The sequence below is a fragment of the Myodes glareolus genome, chromosome 16 (genome assembly GCF_982192425.1).
Source record: "Myodes glareolus chromosome 16, mMyoGla1.1, whole genome shotgun sequence".
Classification (NCBI taxonomy): Eukaryota; Metazoa; Chordata; class Mammalia; order Rodentia; family Cricetidae; genus Myodes; species Myodes glareolus.
Genome location: NC_142041.1, coordinates 9,468,025 through 9,484,042, shown reverse-complemented (window position 1 = coordinate 9,484,042; position 16,018 = coordinate 9,468,025). Strand labels below are relative to the sequence as shown.

The following is a 16,018-nucleotide window of genomic DNA, read 5'->3' as shown; positions in this document are numbered from 1 at the left end:
ATGACATAAAAACTGGCAATAGAGACATGGTGCACAGCCTTAAAGCCCCATCTCACTGTTGCTGAGCAACACCTCATCTTTTCCAACAAGATAGTATCTATTCAATTAATATAGGCTACTTCTGTCATTTAAATGTTTGCTATATTGTTATATTCCAAGAGAAGTATGTGCATAAAATTCTCAAGAAAATAGATTTTCAGAGCGCCAATTTTTGTAAGTACCTTCTTGGGGTTATGTTGCTGTAGTTAAGCCTTGAAAATCATTAGTCATTCCTTACCAATTAACCACTTCTAATTAACTGCTTAAAATAGAGAAATAAAGTGGGGAAATAAGATTTCAGAGTAATTACTGCAATAAGGTAATAACTGAGATTACTCCAAATTTCTTTTCATTTTAATAAACATTCCCTTTTATTTTCTGCATGTTAATTACACAGATTAATGAGTTAATTCTGGCACTGTTGTACCCATGGATAAAGGATTTGGATCATGTTCACCCCTCTATTACCCTTTCACCTCCCACTATCCTCTTCCCTTCCACTTCCCAAGAAGCTTCCTTGACTCGTGTCCTTCCTCCTGGCTCCAGATGCCACATATGAAAGAAATCAATCATGGGACAGTTTTCTTTGGGAGGCCCACCTTATTGTGCTTAACATGATGGTCTTCAATTCCAGTCATTTTTAGTCAAATGGAAAAATTTTATTCTTCTTTGTGGCTGAATAAAACTTTAGTGTGCATATATACTATCTCTTCTCATGCATTCCTTCATAATGATATTTGAAAAACACTTTTTAAAACTGTGCTTACTCACTTGAAAAAATTCAAAGGAGAATGGCTCACATAACATTTAAAGTAATTTACTATATTAAATCATAGAAAATTATATCCACAATAGCCATGTGAGACTTTCGGACTTAAAACAAAATCCCAGAAAGTGATGTATTTAACAAAATCTCCATTGTTCTATTTTACCAATAAAGATTCAGGAGCTGACCGGGCGGTGGTGGAGCAAGCCTTTAATCCCAGCCCTTGGGAGGCAGAGGAAGGTAGATCTCTGTGAGTTTGAGGCCAGACTGGTCTACAAGAGCTAGTTCCAGGACAGGCTTCAAAAACTAGAGAGAAACCCTGTCTTGAAAATCAAAATAAATGAATAAATAAATAAATAAATAAATAAATAAGGCTCAGGAGCCATATACAAAGGTGAGAGAGCTCAGAAAGGCAAAGAAAGCACCCAACTGACCTCCCTCCTCAGCAGACATCTCTGAAGCCTGCCCTCCTTCTCCTATGCCTTCTAAATATATATATATATATATATATATATATATATATATATATATATATATATATATATATATAAACCCCAAACTCCATCTGAATATCTCTCCCTTCTACTTCCTGTTCCTCTCTCTCTCCACACTTCTAAATGACAATTAGGTTCAATCTAAAAGTGCAAATTGGAGAGAATACATCGGAGTGAGTGAACATGTACAAGTATCATTTCAGGCTCTATAACCGCTGCTAAAAATGCTCAAGGGAAACTCACTACAGTAAATGTCCTGATTTAAAACAGAAAAATCTCAAATAAATAACTTGATCTCAGCCCTTAAGATAATGGAAAGAGCAGAGCTTACAATGCACAGAATGCATCAAGTAATGAAGGAAAATAAAGATTACGTCAAAAGCACAATAGAGAAAAACATCAAAACCAAACTTGGGTTCTTTGGAAGAATGAAGAGCATTGGTGAGCCGTTGGATAGACTGAACAACAACGGAAGGGTTCAGTGGTGGTGGCACTTGCTGCCAAGCCTGACGACCTAAGTTCGATTCCATCCCCAGGATCCCCACGGTGGAAAGACAGAGTCTGTTCATCGAAGTTGTTCCACATGCACGCTGTGACACGTGCATACCCACACACATGCCAACACACGCATATTTTCCAAGTGCAAGACTGACATTATCTTGGCTGACAAACCTTCTGAGATCAGTAGCCCCTCACACACCACTAGGTTCATGAATGACCACAAGTCAGATGTGAAAGCTCTGTGGGAGGCACTTCAGTTTGTTGCCTTTACTCTAAACCTCAAGATTAGTGAAATTCCCCGTATATTCCAGGTTAACATCCACCTTCACTTCTGCTCCAGAAGACCACCTCCAACTGCAGGTCCCATGGCGTAACTTTTGATTTTCTTCCCCACTCACCATCAGAGTAATACAGATCTGATAACATTTACTGACAGTTTTATTGATGAACAAATGAGACTTTCAAATTCATTCATACAAACACACAAGTGTTTCTATTCTGAATCAATGGCAATTAGCGCTTGAAGGTGTTCTTTATATATGAAAATCGGTTGGGCTTAGTAGCACACACCTTTAATTCCAGCAGAGTCAGGTGGATCTCTGTGAGATTAAGGCCAGTCTGATCGATGCAGGACAGTCGAGACTAGACAGTGAGAACTTCTCTCAAAATAAATAAACATATTAAAAAGAGAAACAAAGAATATAGAGAGTATTAAGCCATGGATACTAATCTTAAGTGGTCACTTAAAAAGTACTCAGAAAATCAATTTGGTTGCTTCATGAAATTTTTACCTTGCACTATAGGATAAGCATGAGACAGCTAGATATCACTCTGGAAGTCAATTATATTAGTTTTTGTCATTATATTTTCCACCTTATACGTTGTGGGGTCAGATGGGTAGAGACTTCAGGAAGTATGAGACATGAAAACCAAGAACCTCAAGTCCAAGGCCATCCTGTTGGAGTGGAGACACTGATGGCTATGCATGATTGTGTCCCAGGCACTGATCTACCGAAGAAGCGCCAGGTGTGCTATTTGACTGAAGCATGAAAGCCTTCAGATTCAGTCCATTAACTATGACATCCCTGCAGCTGTGGCTGAATACATCTCATAACGCCAGCCTGGACAATGCAAAGGTTTAGATTGTAGGGTTGTTCTATTTGTTGATTTAACCTATACTTTGCCATTTCGATTTTAGCAAATACTAAAAACTGCAAAAAGAAAGTATCCAGGACCTCTCTGTGCCATGGGAGGCCCTGCCTGGGGCTACTCAGCTGTATTCTGGGTCTACTGAGCCTTCTCATCTCCCACTTTCCTCAGGACCATGGCTCTAGTCTTCCTTCTTGCCTGGGACTCTACACTGAAGCAAAGTCTTCATTGCTTCTGTTTTCTGGGAGGCCTCTTGTACTGTTTTATTTGTATTGTTTCCATTAATGCAGCCTACCAAACAGATCTAAAACCCCTGAAGAGGACCTTATTCTACCTACCACCAACAAATCCCTCCAAACTGAGACTGCTATTGGCCATTTGTTTTTTCAAAAAGTATAACCACCAATAACATTTATTTCTTAAGTTCTTGTTTTCTGTCAGTATCTCTCCTGCTTTACACCATTCTGTCACATTGAACTATGACTTGAGATGTGATTAATGGACAGCCACTCTTAAAAACAGGCTATGGTCAACCCTATCTTACCTCAACACAGAAGTGCAACCTATAGAATAAAGTATTCTGAAGACATACAAAGTGTCCAATACTAAATTGATATAGTATATCATTGAATTTTATTTCTATTATGGAAAACAAAGCTATCACTGTGCCCGTCTTCCTTCCTATTTACTTCTTAAGTTATTCTTAACTTCGCAGAAGCCATAGTTTCATATATGCTCTAACTATATTAAATTCAATTAATTTTTTAAAAAATAATGTATAAAGTATTTTTGCATTAATTCCAAAATTGTTCTCTGTAACAAACCAGTTTGATATTAAATTTGGTATGACTGTTAGAAAAAACACACAAGATAATTTTTATGACTCCTTCATGTTATATTTTGAAGTTCTAGGCTGTTGTAGACTAAAACTTTTATTTTATTTTCACGAATGACACTAGGTTGGGGATGGGCATGTTTTTTAATACAGACAGGAAATGAACAACTTGGCTCTGGAAATGTGGAGGGTTTCTTCTGTCTCATATTGATATATGGTACAGTCATATTAATAGGTCTGAAAACTACTTTCATTCTTTCTACACATAAGCAAGAAGCAGTATGTGCAAAAGTCTGAATACCAGAAGCTGTGGCGTGTGCGCACACACACCGAGTTTCTTTACATTGAATAGCCACTTCTACTTGTTCATAACAGCGTGCATGCAGACAATGGTCACAGATGTCCATCAAAGCTGGAGCAGCCGGAGACGATGCAGGCTGGAGGGTTAAAACGAAGCTGCACTCAGGAGTCTCCACTCCTCACCCAAAGGCTCCCTGGGACCACTGTCTTCCTCCTTCAGGCAAGAGAATGAAGTAGTCAGATCGCGGGCACCGTTCCACAGCATACAGCCTCTCTGGAGTCCGAACATTAAACATGACAGAAAGTAAGAATTGTAAAGTATCTTCACAGATCTCTAGAATACCTTTGTCATTTTCCACTGTAACTTCACTTCTGCGTCACAAATGAGTACAATATCACAGCCGCAAACACTGTCAACCAAATTACTACTTGGGCTATATTATAAATGGAACACTTACATGCCAGGTCTCACCGATAAAAATGAAGCTTTAAATTGCTCTCAGTTTTATTTGTGATGATCACAGCTGGATAACAACCACTTCCTCCTGGCCCGAAAGCGTCTTAAAGGTCCTACTAATCACACAGTTAAACGTAGACTAACACCCGGCACATTGTTTTTGTGGTAAAAACAATCCACAAGTTTCCCAATGTGGTGAAGAAGAATGGCCCCCGCAGGCTCACATGTTTGAATATTTGGTTCCCGGTTGGAGGAACGCGTTGGGCAGCAGTAGGAGGTGTGTAGAGGTGTGCCACTGGGGACAGGCTGTGGGGTCTGAAAAGCCCAGGCCATTCCCAGGGTCTCTCTGCCCCATGGCTGTGTCTTAAGATATAAGTTCTTAGCTACTGCTCCAGTGCCACGCCAGCCTGACTGCTGCCATGCTCCCCACCATGATGATATAGGCCCAGCAGGCTCTCTGACCGAACGCTCATGCTCCAAGGAAGAGTGCACATGCGCTTCTGTGCACACCGCACACACATGTGTCTGTACACACTTAGGTATGGTAAAACGATAGCAGCAGGGGTTCCTGTTTTACTTTTGTATTCCTGTGAAAATTACACTGAGGCCGTTTAACCAACTAAATAAGTAAAAGTGTTTACTATGAAGACTGCCTGTCTTTCTTCTCTCTCGCATGTCAGCAACTTTCTAATCAATTCTTTCTGTGGATGATTTTATGAGCATCACATGGTCCCAAGCACGCCCTCCAATTTGCTTAGGTATTAGGTGTTGTCTGTCCCAAAGGCATGGGACGATCTGAAATTCTTTGCCCTAGTCAGGCCCTCCACGCCCCCCACATCACCCAAGACAAGTGCATCATTCCTTACTGCCATCCCACCCTGCAAATATGTTTATCCTGTAGTTTTGGTTGAATCAATTATTTATATTACAGTAATGATAAATAATATTCAGAATGAAACTATGGATTTCACTTAATTGATTTTCTTTCTTGCATGTTGTTTGATCTGAGTTAAATGAGAATCTTAGATTTTTTCATAATTAATTCAATTACTACCTACCAATCCAATACTATCTACCAATTACCCTACTTGTTCAAGAAGTGAAGACATATCTTGTGGCTTGGCAGAGTGGAACACACCTTTAATCTCAGCACTTAGGAGACCATAGGCAGGCAGTTCTCCTTGAATTCAAGGCCGGTCTGGCCTACTTAGCAAGTTCAAATCCTGCCAGGCTATGCAGTGAGCCCGTGTCTTTGCATTTGCCTCTCTGCAGAAACCTCTTTAGAAGCTCATATCCAATTCAGCCACATCTGCACTGACTAGCGTCTGTATCTGGGATCCCACTCCACTGCCGTCCTAGGCGTTTCCCTTGTGGGGCAGCAGGGAAGTAGACTGTCTTTTTGACACTGCACTAGAGACTGGGTGGGGAGGAAGAGACTGGGGACCATGAGTTCTCAGGAAGTGGCCCCTCCACCCTATTCTAGTGAGGCAGCCTAATTCCCTATTATCAACTGTTTTGAGTCCTCTCCATAAGGTAAGTGCTTCCAGATATCTGCCAGGTAAAGTGTACCTGCTTCTCAAATGGCATTCAACTAACACAGACAGTACTGGCTTCTTTGCTTTCCAACGTCCAGAAACATCTGTTGCAAGGACTCGGAGAGCCCATCACAGAAACATCTGCTCCCTCTATCACTGTGCCGCTTCCAGCTTCTAAGGTACTTTGTCCTCTTGCTTTCCCATCCTTGTGAGTTTGTACATTTAACGAAGTTCCCTTTTCTGTTATTTTAATGTGATTTGTGGTAAAGACAAAATTGTCAATGCTCAATCAGTGATCGGGACTGGTGACAAACATTCCTTTTGATGCATTCTGTGTATTTTTCTAAACTCTTTCTGAGAACCATGCCATCGGGTTATCAGAACATGAATCTGTTTGATAAAACGATCTAAAGAAAGGACAAATTAACAGAGGTAATCAGGCTCGCATTCCCCTCTCTGGGATGTCTTCCAAGTACCCATTTGTCTAAATATAAACAGGGAAGTTTAAATGCAGAGTGAATGTTCTGTTCTGCAATGAGTATTATTCACAACAATAACCTTGAAACTTAACCACATTCTAAAGAGTCTGTTAAATCACCAATTCTTTTAATATAATTATAACAGATGTTATCTTTCATACGCCTATTCTGAACCTTAATTTGTCTTCTATGAAGGGACCCCAGGGAATGCATTCAATTCAGACCCCTTTAGAGAATTTCCTGAAAAGCTGCCAACCATACAAGCGCACGTGTGCACGCATCCTGCCCCTCAGAGATTGCGAAGGTCAGAGGCTGATGTCAGGGACAAGAAATCTGACCCCACTAACTTGACAATCTACTACAGTATCCCCTTGAAACACATGAGAATGGCCCACAGAATCAACTAAGTAGAACTCATAGGGGCTCACAGAGCCTGAACTGACAACCGGGAAGCCTATAGGAGTCTGAGCTAGGTCCTCTGCATAGATATTATGATCGTGTAGCTTGATGTCCTTGTGGAACAATGTCATTGATTACAATAAAGTAGTTCCACACTAGCTCAGAATGGAGTAGAATAAAGGTCTCTTTATGTAGAGGTAGACTCACAGATCAGCAGTCCTCTGCATGAGGTTGCGATGGGAACTCACACCTCTATGTCTGCATATAAAGTACCAAAGAGCACACTCACCATGGGCCATCATCTCAAAGGCCATTGGCTGAAAGAGTTCCCCCCCGGCAGAACTCCTAACGATGGGAGTGGGGGCTGTCTCTGACTCTTCTACCTGCTTTTGGGACCCTTTTCCTCCTACTCGTCTCATCCAGCCTTGGTTCGAGGGTAGGTGTCTTATTGTAACTTGTTATGTCATGTTCAGTTGATACTCTTGGGAGGCATGCTCTTTTCTGAAGGGAAACGGAAGAGGAGTGGATCTGGGGAAGAGGGGAAGTGGGGGTGGGTCTGGGAGGAAAGGAGGGGAGAAACTGCATGGGGATATAACTTACGAGTGAAGAATGAACAAACATAATGAAAAAATAACGGTGACATGGGGCTGGTGATGGCTCAGCACTCAAGGGCACTGGTTCTTGCAGAGGACCTGGGTTTGCTTCCAGAACCCAGAACATAGTGGCTCACAACCATCCCAAACTTCAGGTCAGGGAATCCAAATTCCTCTTTCTGACATCGAAAGTATCGGGGAAACACATAGCACACACACACACACACACACACACACACACACACACACACTGACTAAACACTCGAGCACATACAATAAAAGCTAAAAAAAATTAACTTAAAAAAAAAGAAATGGTGATGTGCTAAGAATGAGAACACTTTTTAAACTGGGCTGGCCGTTTTCCTGGATACCTGGGGTGGGCTGGCCATTTTCACAGGCACTAGTGACTCATCCTTGGGATGGGTTGGACATTTTTCCGGGCACTAGTGATACATCCTTGGGGTGGGTTAGACATTTTCACAGGCACTAGAGGCACACCCTTGGGGTGGGCTGCCTGTTTTCCCGGGCACTAGTGACACATCCTTGGGGTAGGTTGCACAAGTTCCCTTGACTTGGACTTCGCTGTGAACACCTGCCTTAGCCTTAGGCTGAAAGCTACTGCAGACAGCTCAGAACAGCCACACACAAAAGAAAGAAGTTGAAATTCAACGTGATCCAAGGGCACGTAACAAGCTACTTACTGTTCCCACATAGCCAGTATTCCCAGAAAGAAAAACAAAGAAACACCAAAGAAGAAAAAGGGAGAGACCAGGAGCAACAGACGTTCTCGAATACTCCAAGGAAAGATAAGAGAGACAAGCCTCTGGGCTTAGAGATCCGAGCATCCGAAATAAGTACAGCAGTCACCGCAGTGAATTATTTAAAGTCATAGAAGCACTCACTGGTGCAATGGGGGAAGAGTTATTCCAATTAGAAATACATCAGTTACTACTGAAAAATGCTACAATGGTTTAGCTAGAAAACTCAAAATAAGCAACTAAAAGTCATTGGAGCAATATGAAAAGATCATTAGAAAGGCAGGGACTAGCCTAACACATTATGTTTCCCACAAAACATTAATCAATATGAAAATAAAATGGAAGAGAGTGTTCAATACGGACCGCCACAGCCATCACAGCAACAGGGAGTACCTGTGCTCCGTGAATGCTAATCGTCTGCTTGACAGCACCTCAGGAGTCCTCGAACAGCTCTGGGAACTTAGAGCACCTGCTGTCTCCATTTCAGTTCTGAGGAAGCAAAGGCTCAAGGACGACTGAGAATTTGCCTGAACTGAAGACCCTGTGGGAGGGTCGGCATCCCCTATCACCATGTTTACTATCAAGCCACACCCCAGTTGACTCTGCCCAAATATGTCATCCAGAGTAACTTCAAGAAAGGGACAAAGTATATGAAATACAATCTTAAAATACATGAATGACATAAAAATTATAGTAACTGTACTAAACAAATATCTGCCCTTTGACTCTTAATATTATAAAGAAACAAATTCCCTTAAGTGATAAGCAGCACAAATCACACATTCTAGTGACATTCTTCCCTTCCTTTTTCTTGTTGTATTTTGTTACTTCTATTCTTCTGCTAAAATGATTCTCTAGTTTATCTGGAAATTTTAAACACGTGAGAACAGCCAGAATAGACTGGTAAGGAGCCTTGTCCACACTAACGTCACAAGCACTGTGCTTAGGGACATCACTAGACAAAAGAAGGGAACAGAACAGAAAGTCAGGAATGAGCCAAGGACCACAGAACTTGCTGTAATCAAAATAGTCATCCTTGTGCAGATTGGCAATGATTAGAATTTCCTAAGGACTCTCGTAAAAGTCAAGAGGAACCAGAGCTAGACATGTGGCTAGTTGGGGCATGAATTGACACAACTCTTGAGGACAGTATTTTTTCCTCTGAGTTAAAATAAAACTCTGATAATTGCATTACTAAGAGTATTTTAAGAAAATTCATCACTAACTAGCCCACAGTATAGTTGATTATAGCAGAACACTGGAAATGACCAAAGTATAAATAAGTTTCATAACGGTTAAAAAGTAGCATGCCAAAGATGAAGCGATTACGTGGTGGTCAAGAGCACTTGCTGCTCTCCCTAAGGATCTGGGTTCAGTTCCAAGTACCCACTGGGCAGTTCACAAACAGCCTTGACTCCAGTTCCAGGGAAATTCAACAATGAACACCAGGCGTGCACATGGTACACACATATATGAAGATAAAACACTCACATCCACACATAAAATAAAATAAATAAATCTTTAAAATTTCAAAAAATGATCTACTTAACAAACACTTAACAGTATGACCTGCAAGAAGACATGGCATCAAGCCAGCAGACGGCATGCACAGAATAACTCCACATGGATCATCACATACATATATACACAGATGCATATATAGATCGAATTCATACAACTAATGTTCCTGACGTACTTCTCCTGTAGAACAAATGGTGTTAAACAGGGAGATTCCATTTTCTCATTGTAGCCTTCCCAACAGTCTTCTTTACATGAGGGAAAAAGACCTGTAGCTCTGTTATAGCCACGCCAACGGACCCATGTTACCCTGCCGTACATGCTGTATGGCCTCCACCCACGCCAGGACACCTGGAACTGGTGATGGCTGTCGCTGGTGGTAGAGTTCCAGAGAGGTGTGCCGCTTGAAATTTTCACCACGAATATTTAACAATTTTATTTGAAGACATAGAAACAGAAAGCAACGAAACATTAGGTTAACTGTTACCGCTCAGACTGGGGAGGAAAAGGCCTGAACCAAAGGTGGAGGCAGACTGGACAGCAAAACCTCGTTCTATATTCACATGGTGGGCGTATGTGACTTAGTGAACCCTCAGGGGAATTAGCAATGTGTCCCATAAAGTGAAAGCATGCACATTCTCCCCACCTCTTCAGATAATCTCATTCCCAGGACATTATCTACAAGGGGTGAGGAGCCAGAGATCCAAGAGGTGCAGGCAAACAGCTCACAGCCAGGAGCTAATCCTACAGGCAGCTGAATGGTTTTACTGGTCGTGACCTCTTAAGGGAGCTGCTCAGCGCTTCTCTCTTTGTTTGTTGTTTTGTTTTGTTTTTGTCTCTAAACTAAAGGCAAGATCACGGGCCTCTCCAACACTCACGAGCATCTCCACCGAAACTTTTACCCACTCCGTAGGAACCTTACCGCTTAATAATCTCCACATTATTCTGCACTGGGGTTAGGAAACACTCAACTTAGCTTGTAAAATTATTCACGAGTAAACCTATGTGCTACTGTGACACTTTCTCAATCTCAATTAGCACTCAACTAATTAACCAAACCATTTTATACACGACAGCGAGTCACATTTTTCTTCCTTCTTCCGTACTCCCTGGTGTGTTGTAAGGGTGATTGAGTGTCTAATTACTTCTTAATTGAAAGCTCATATTCTTCATTTTTCACTAGTTCGGGCTTAATTCTTTTAGTCCCGAAATCAAAGTCAATGAAATGAAGCTGAATTGGAATTTGGGCAGCTATTATAAGAAAGGGTCGTTGGCACTCTGTTCTCTTGTAAGTGAAGGTGGGTTCTTGCCTTATTTCTTACGTAAATATTTCAGGAACCAAAATGTGCCACGAATGTGCCACTAATTTTGATTATTAGAATAACATTGTTATTCTTATTCCCTTTCTTTAGCTTTACAGTAAGTTTGTTGCTGTGATCCAGTAATTATAATCATTCCTTAGCCAAGGGGGGGGGGGATGACATTAAAGAGACATGGTGGGCTCTTGAAAAATCAGGATGAATTTGCAGGCCTACAAAAAAAAAATCACTGCTGTTTTTCCACAGCACACAGGTGTAGGAATCATTGCATGTCATCAGGGGGATGATGTGAATCTAAGAACACTTAAAATACAGCCATTTACGTCAATCAGAAATCCATATTTACGAAGAGCACCACCATCCAGACGACATCCCAGCAGTGAGTAGAAGGCACAGTACTGCATGAAGGTGATGGGCTGTACCCGTGGATACTATGCTGGTATAACGGCTGAAGGAGGTATCCGCAGGGAGCACAGCCTTATTCTTTCCTACGGATCGCGAGTAACCGTTTGGACTAAGTTAGTCAAGGACCTCTCAGGCGAAAGACTAGGTTAGAGAGTGTCTTAAGATCCAGTTCAGGACCAAGATCTTCAGATGTCGCTGAAAGCATTCTTTATTCTGTAGACACACACTGAAGATCTTAAGTTCCCGATAAAACCCATCGCAGAGTGAACGATGAGAACGCAGAGAGACGAGGACAGTAAGAACACAGACCACTCGCAGAGTTTGTCTTAATAAGCACGGGAACAGAAAATAAATATACCTGAAGTTGTCACGGCTTCACAATTCTAGTAATTTATTTTGAGGAGCTGTTATCTTTTGGCATATTTCTCGACAGGAGAAATCTCTATATAATCATAATAAATATGTCAGAGTCTGTCTATACTAGGTAGAGAGTGCTGTAGTTGTTAGGAGAATAACTAACTGGGATGTTTAAGTAAAATTAAAATAGCCAGAGAGTTAAGCAGACCCATGTGTATATACTATTTAAGTTTTTTTCCCTAAAACTTAACAGTTAAAAGCTATCATCTGTCTCTGGTTCTATTCCCATTAAAAATATTTTCAGGTAGAAGGCTGCTTTGCCTTGGGAGAATCATGACAGCATCCATTTTCCTCTAGCAAGATTTCTCCTATGCATACTTTAACAGTCTAAATGGCCATGTCCTCTCCCCCACCAATCACCCAGTTCTTACAGGGTTGATATCAGGAAGTAGAACCTTCGAGGGGAGCTTAGATTCTGGAGAAAGAACCCACGTGACTGAGACTCGATTAGATCACAGAGACAGAGCCCATGAGGCTGGCATGAGCTCCCTCATGAAGGGAACTCCTCAAACCCAGGGAGCGCCTTCTGTAAGAAGGGATTGATTGTTCTCTGTGCAGGAAATGAGCCCTCCCCAGCCAGTCCTTTGTCTCCTTGTCTTGAGATAAATCTCCAACTCTAAGGAAGACATTTCTGTTATTGAGAAGCTAACCCTACTCCCAAGATTTTGTCACAGAGGCCCAAGTAGAAGACACTTATTGAGCCTTTTCCGTCTTCAGGAGAGGAGTTCTCCCCTAAACAGAGGGATCTGAGTGAATCCCTTGCCCTGCCAACCTACTATTCTTTTCTCACTGATACTGAGGTCATTTCTCGTTTACCCTGAGACTGCAGGCTTGCGGCCTTTAGGTTATGAGCCTTGGCCTTCAATGGCTGGGCTGTCCCTCCAGCTGTGAGACTTCAGGTTTCTCAAGTACCCTCTGCTTGTAAGCAATATGCTATATAGTATTAGGAAGCAGAGCATTGGAGGGGTAGGGGCGAGTGCCCTTAACTTGGACTTTATCCTCTACATAAATGATGAAAATACTGTCAAAGTAAATCAGGGACTCAACCATTTAGCCTTCTTTCTCTACTTCCTCAGTAATGGCTAACACCAGCCAACATAGTACTCGCTAATCAGATCTATTTTCCAAAGCCTATTTCAAAAGCCTCCTTCGTTAACAGCTAGAATGTTAATGTCACATGATAATAATGTTACCTTTCATTATGGGCTGCAACAGAGAGTAGAAAACCCAGCCCCACCAAGGGCAGGCACTAGCAGGCAGTCCCATTACTTTTTCCCACCGCACTCCCGGGTGAGTTCAGAATCATTACCGCTCTCCTGACAGCTACTGCCAACCAGCTGGAGTTGACATGAGTCTGAGTGCTGTCTGTTGTCTGTGTCTCTGTCCTCAGCAAAGAAGGCAGCGTACAGCAGCTGTACGGAAGTGGATGCTGACTTTGCAGGTGCTGGTGACAGATATGGAGCTACTAGATGGCCCTGAAAGCTACTGAAGGGAAACATACAGAAACAGATGACAAGTTAGAGATGTGGCAAGGGGAGGCAGCCAGGTCTACACGGCCCACCTCTGAAAAGGAGCCAGCAGAGAGCCAGGCCGCGATAAAGGGATTGTGTGTGCAATTCCTGAGTCCATTTTCACCCAAGTGAAAAGAGCACACCCTAGACCTGCCCTTCCTTTCCGCGAGAAGAAACGGGGTGGGGGGGAGGGGACCGGTGCCCACGTCTGCTAGCTCTGCTTATTGTCACCACTTCAGGTCTTCCAGAACCACAAAGAATGCTTTGGGTTCCCATACACATACTGTCACCGTTCTCCGGCTAAACCTTCGCAGGGCTGTTTCCTATGGGAGACTGTCTTGACATTGTAAAGATTCTCGGAAGTCTTGCAGAAAGAAAACCAGCCTAAGGCAGTTACAAATGGACTTAATTCCGTACACAGGAATTCATACGTCAGTGGAATAAATGGGGAATAACATTTACTGCTAACCATAGTCTTAGAAGACAGAAATTAACTAAAAGTTAAATGAATGAGGATCTAAACTCCAGTCAGTACAGAAAGGCTAGTAAGGCCAGTTTACTTGGGAAAGACTTGATGGAGGAAAACTGTGGTCCCTCAAGTACAAACCGTATTTAAATAGTCAGAAGCCAGCAGAATACTCAGGACTTCCCACTGGAAAATTTCTGGTTGTGGAGGTGGGGTGGAGGACAGCCTAGCCATTCCTATAGCTATTGAACCTTGCTCAGGAGCAGGCTAAGTTGTAAATAGCCAATCTGACATACTAGAAAATTCTCTGTGTTCTTTTTCTAATTGAGAAAAATTTTAAGCAAACTAACTAATTCTATATTGATTATGTTGTGGAATACTTAACTATCACTTTGCCTGCCTAAGGCACCTGGTTAATCTAACAAAAAGCTGAACGGCCGATAGCTAGGTGGGGCTGGAGGGCAGAGAAAATAAGTAGGAGGAGGAATTTAGGCTTGGGGCAGACAGAGAGAGACACCACAGAGATGCCAGGGGCCAGCCAGCCAGCCACTGAGGAAACAGGAGAGCAGGACATACAGAATGAAAGGGAGGTTGAAAAAAACTCTGAGGCAAACGTAGATGACTAGGAACCGGTAAATTAAGTTCTAAGAACTAGTGGGACAAGCATAAGGTAAAGGCCCAGCTTTCATAATTAATAAGACATCTCCAAGTCATTATATGGGAGCTGACTGGGAGGACAGAGAAGAGCTGGACTACAGATTATATCTTCCCTTCAAAGCTTTCACTCAGAATGAAACACCAGTGTGGAAATGGCTTTCTATGTGGTTGTGCTTCTAGAGTGCACTCTGCTACAAGAAGCAGAAAACGAGAGAAAAACATCTTCTTAAAGTCACGAATAAAGAACATGCTATTTCTGTACTCGTTTTTGGCAACTTCCCCAAATTTTATTTTTAGTGTTTACCTTTCCAGCTGGAGACTTACTATGAAACCTTCTTAACTTCGGCCCCTCCTCACTTCCCTGCTGCCCATCCTCTCACTTGCCTTGGCCATGATAAAGTTAGTTGAGACAGAAGCAGGCATGTCCACCACACAGGCACAGAAGTCAAAGGCACCCAAGAGGTCGGCTGGGAAAAACTTGTGCAGCCAGCATCAACAATACTCAGGAACTGAGAGGGTTCTATCCCCACCACACCCCCAACAACCTAATCTAGGCTCTGATCTACATGTCTCTAGGAAAAGGCTGCCCTACCACTCCTAGAAGTAAATTCTTCCCCTAGCTGATGTACGTCCTCTTAGCTGCCTACTTAAAGCCATTTTGATGCCAACATACATCCTTTGAGCAACAGACACAAAGAACATATTTAGATCACATATTTAGATCACAACCATACATCCTTTGAGCAAGGGGCAGCAGACACACAGAACACATTAGACCACATACACAGGCCACAGCCGTGATGGTTTTCTTCTGAAAACATTCTTTGGTGTTAAAAATTATGAAATTGACTATATTTCAGTGATCAGAACATACAGCCAACAGCACATTGGTTCTTGGCTGCAAAAGCTTTCTTTACTTCTTTTCAAACCACCTCTTTTATAAATTCTCAGGTGAGAAAAAAATAAACCACGTCAGAATTTTCATATACAGCAAATTATTAACATTTCTAAAATATGAAAAGGCAAAGGGGCACATTTCAATGCAGGAGTTGCTGGCATAGTGCAGGGATGCTGAAGAGAGCCAGTGTAGTCCTGATATTTTTTACTCTTGGGCGAATAATAATTTTATACCACATAATCAAAACCTAAGAGATGGTTTGGGCATTTCTGGTATTTGGACATTTTCCTGAAATCATCCTGTAAACTTTTTTTTCTGTTTCATTCTGAGGGAATTCTATAGGATCCAGGGAATAGGAAACAGCCCTGTCTGTGAGGTGCTTGGTCCTCTTGCTAATGCTGGACACCGTGTTGTCGTTCAAGTCCAAGTCCAAATGCTGCTGCTGAAAACCTGCCTTTCAGCTTTTCATTCACACTGAAGAGATAATGCGTAGGCTTCCTCGGTGTGACACTCCTCCCCTTC

At 42.1% G+C, this 16,018-nt stretch overlaps 1 protein-coding gene across 2 annotated transcripts in view; it reads right to left on the bottom strand.

Moving 5' to 3' along the window:
• Positions 1-2,220: 2,220 nt before the first annotated feature.
• The window catches only part of Ca8 (carbonic anhydrase 8 (inactive)), an 88,763-nt gene continuing 74,965 nt past the window's right edge, over positions 2,221-16,018 (bottom strand). The window contains exon 9 of one of the 2 annotated variants that reach the window (XM_087897078.1): positions 2,221-4,358. The gene's annotated coding sequence lies outside the window, so the exon portion shown is untranslated. The remainder of the gene's footprint in view (positions 4,359-16,018) is intronic. The other variant, XM_087897079.1, reaches the window with a different exon arrangement.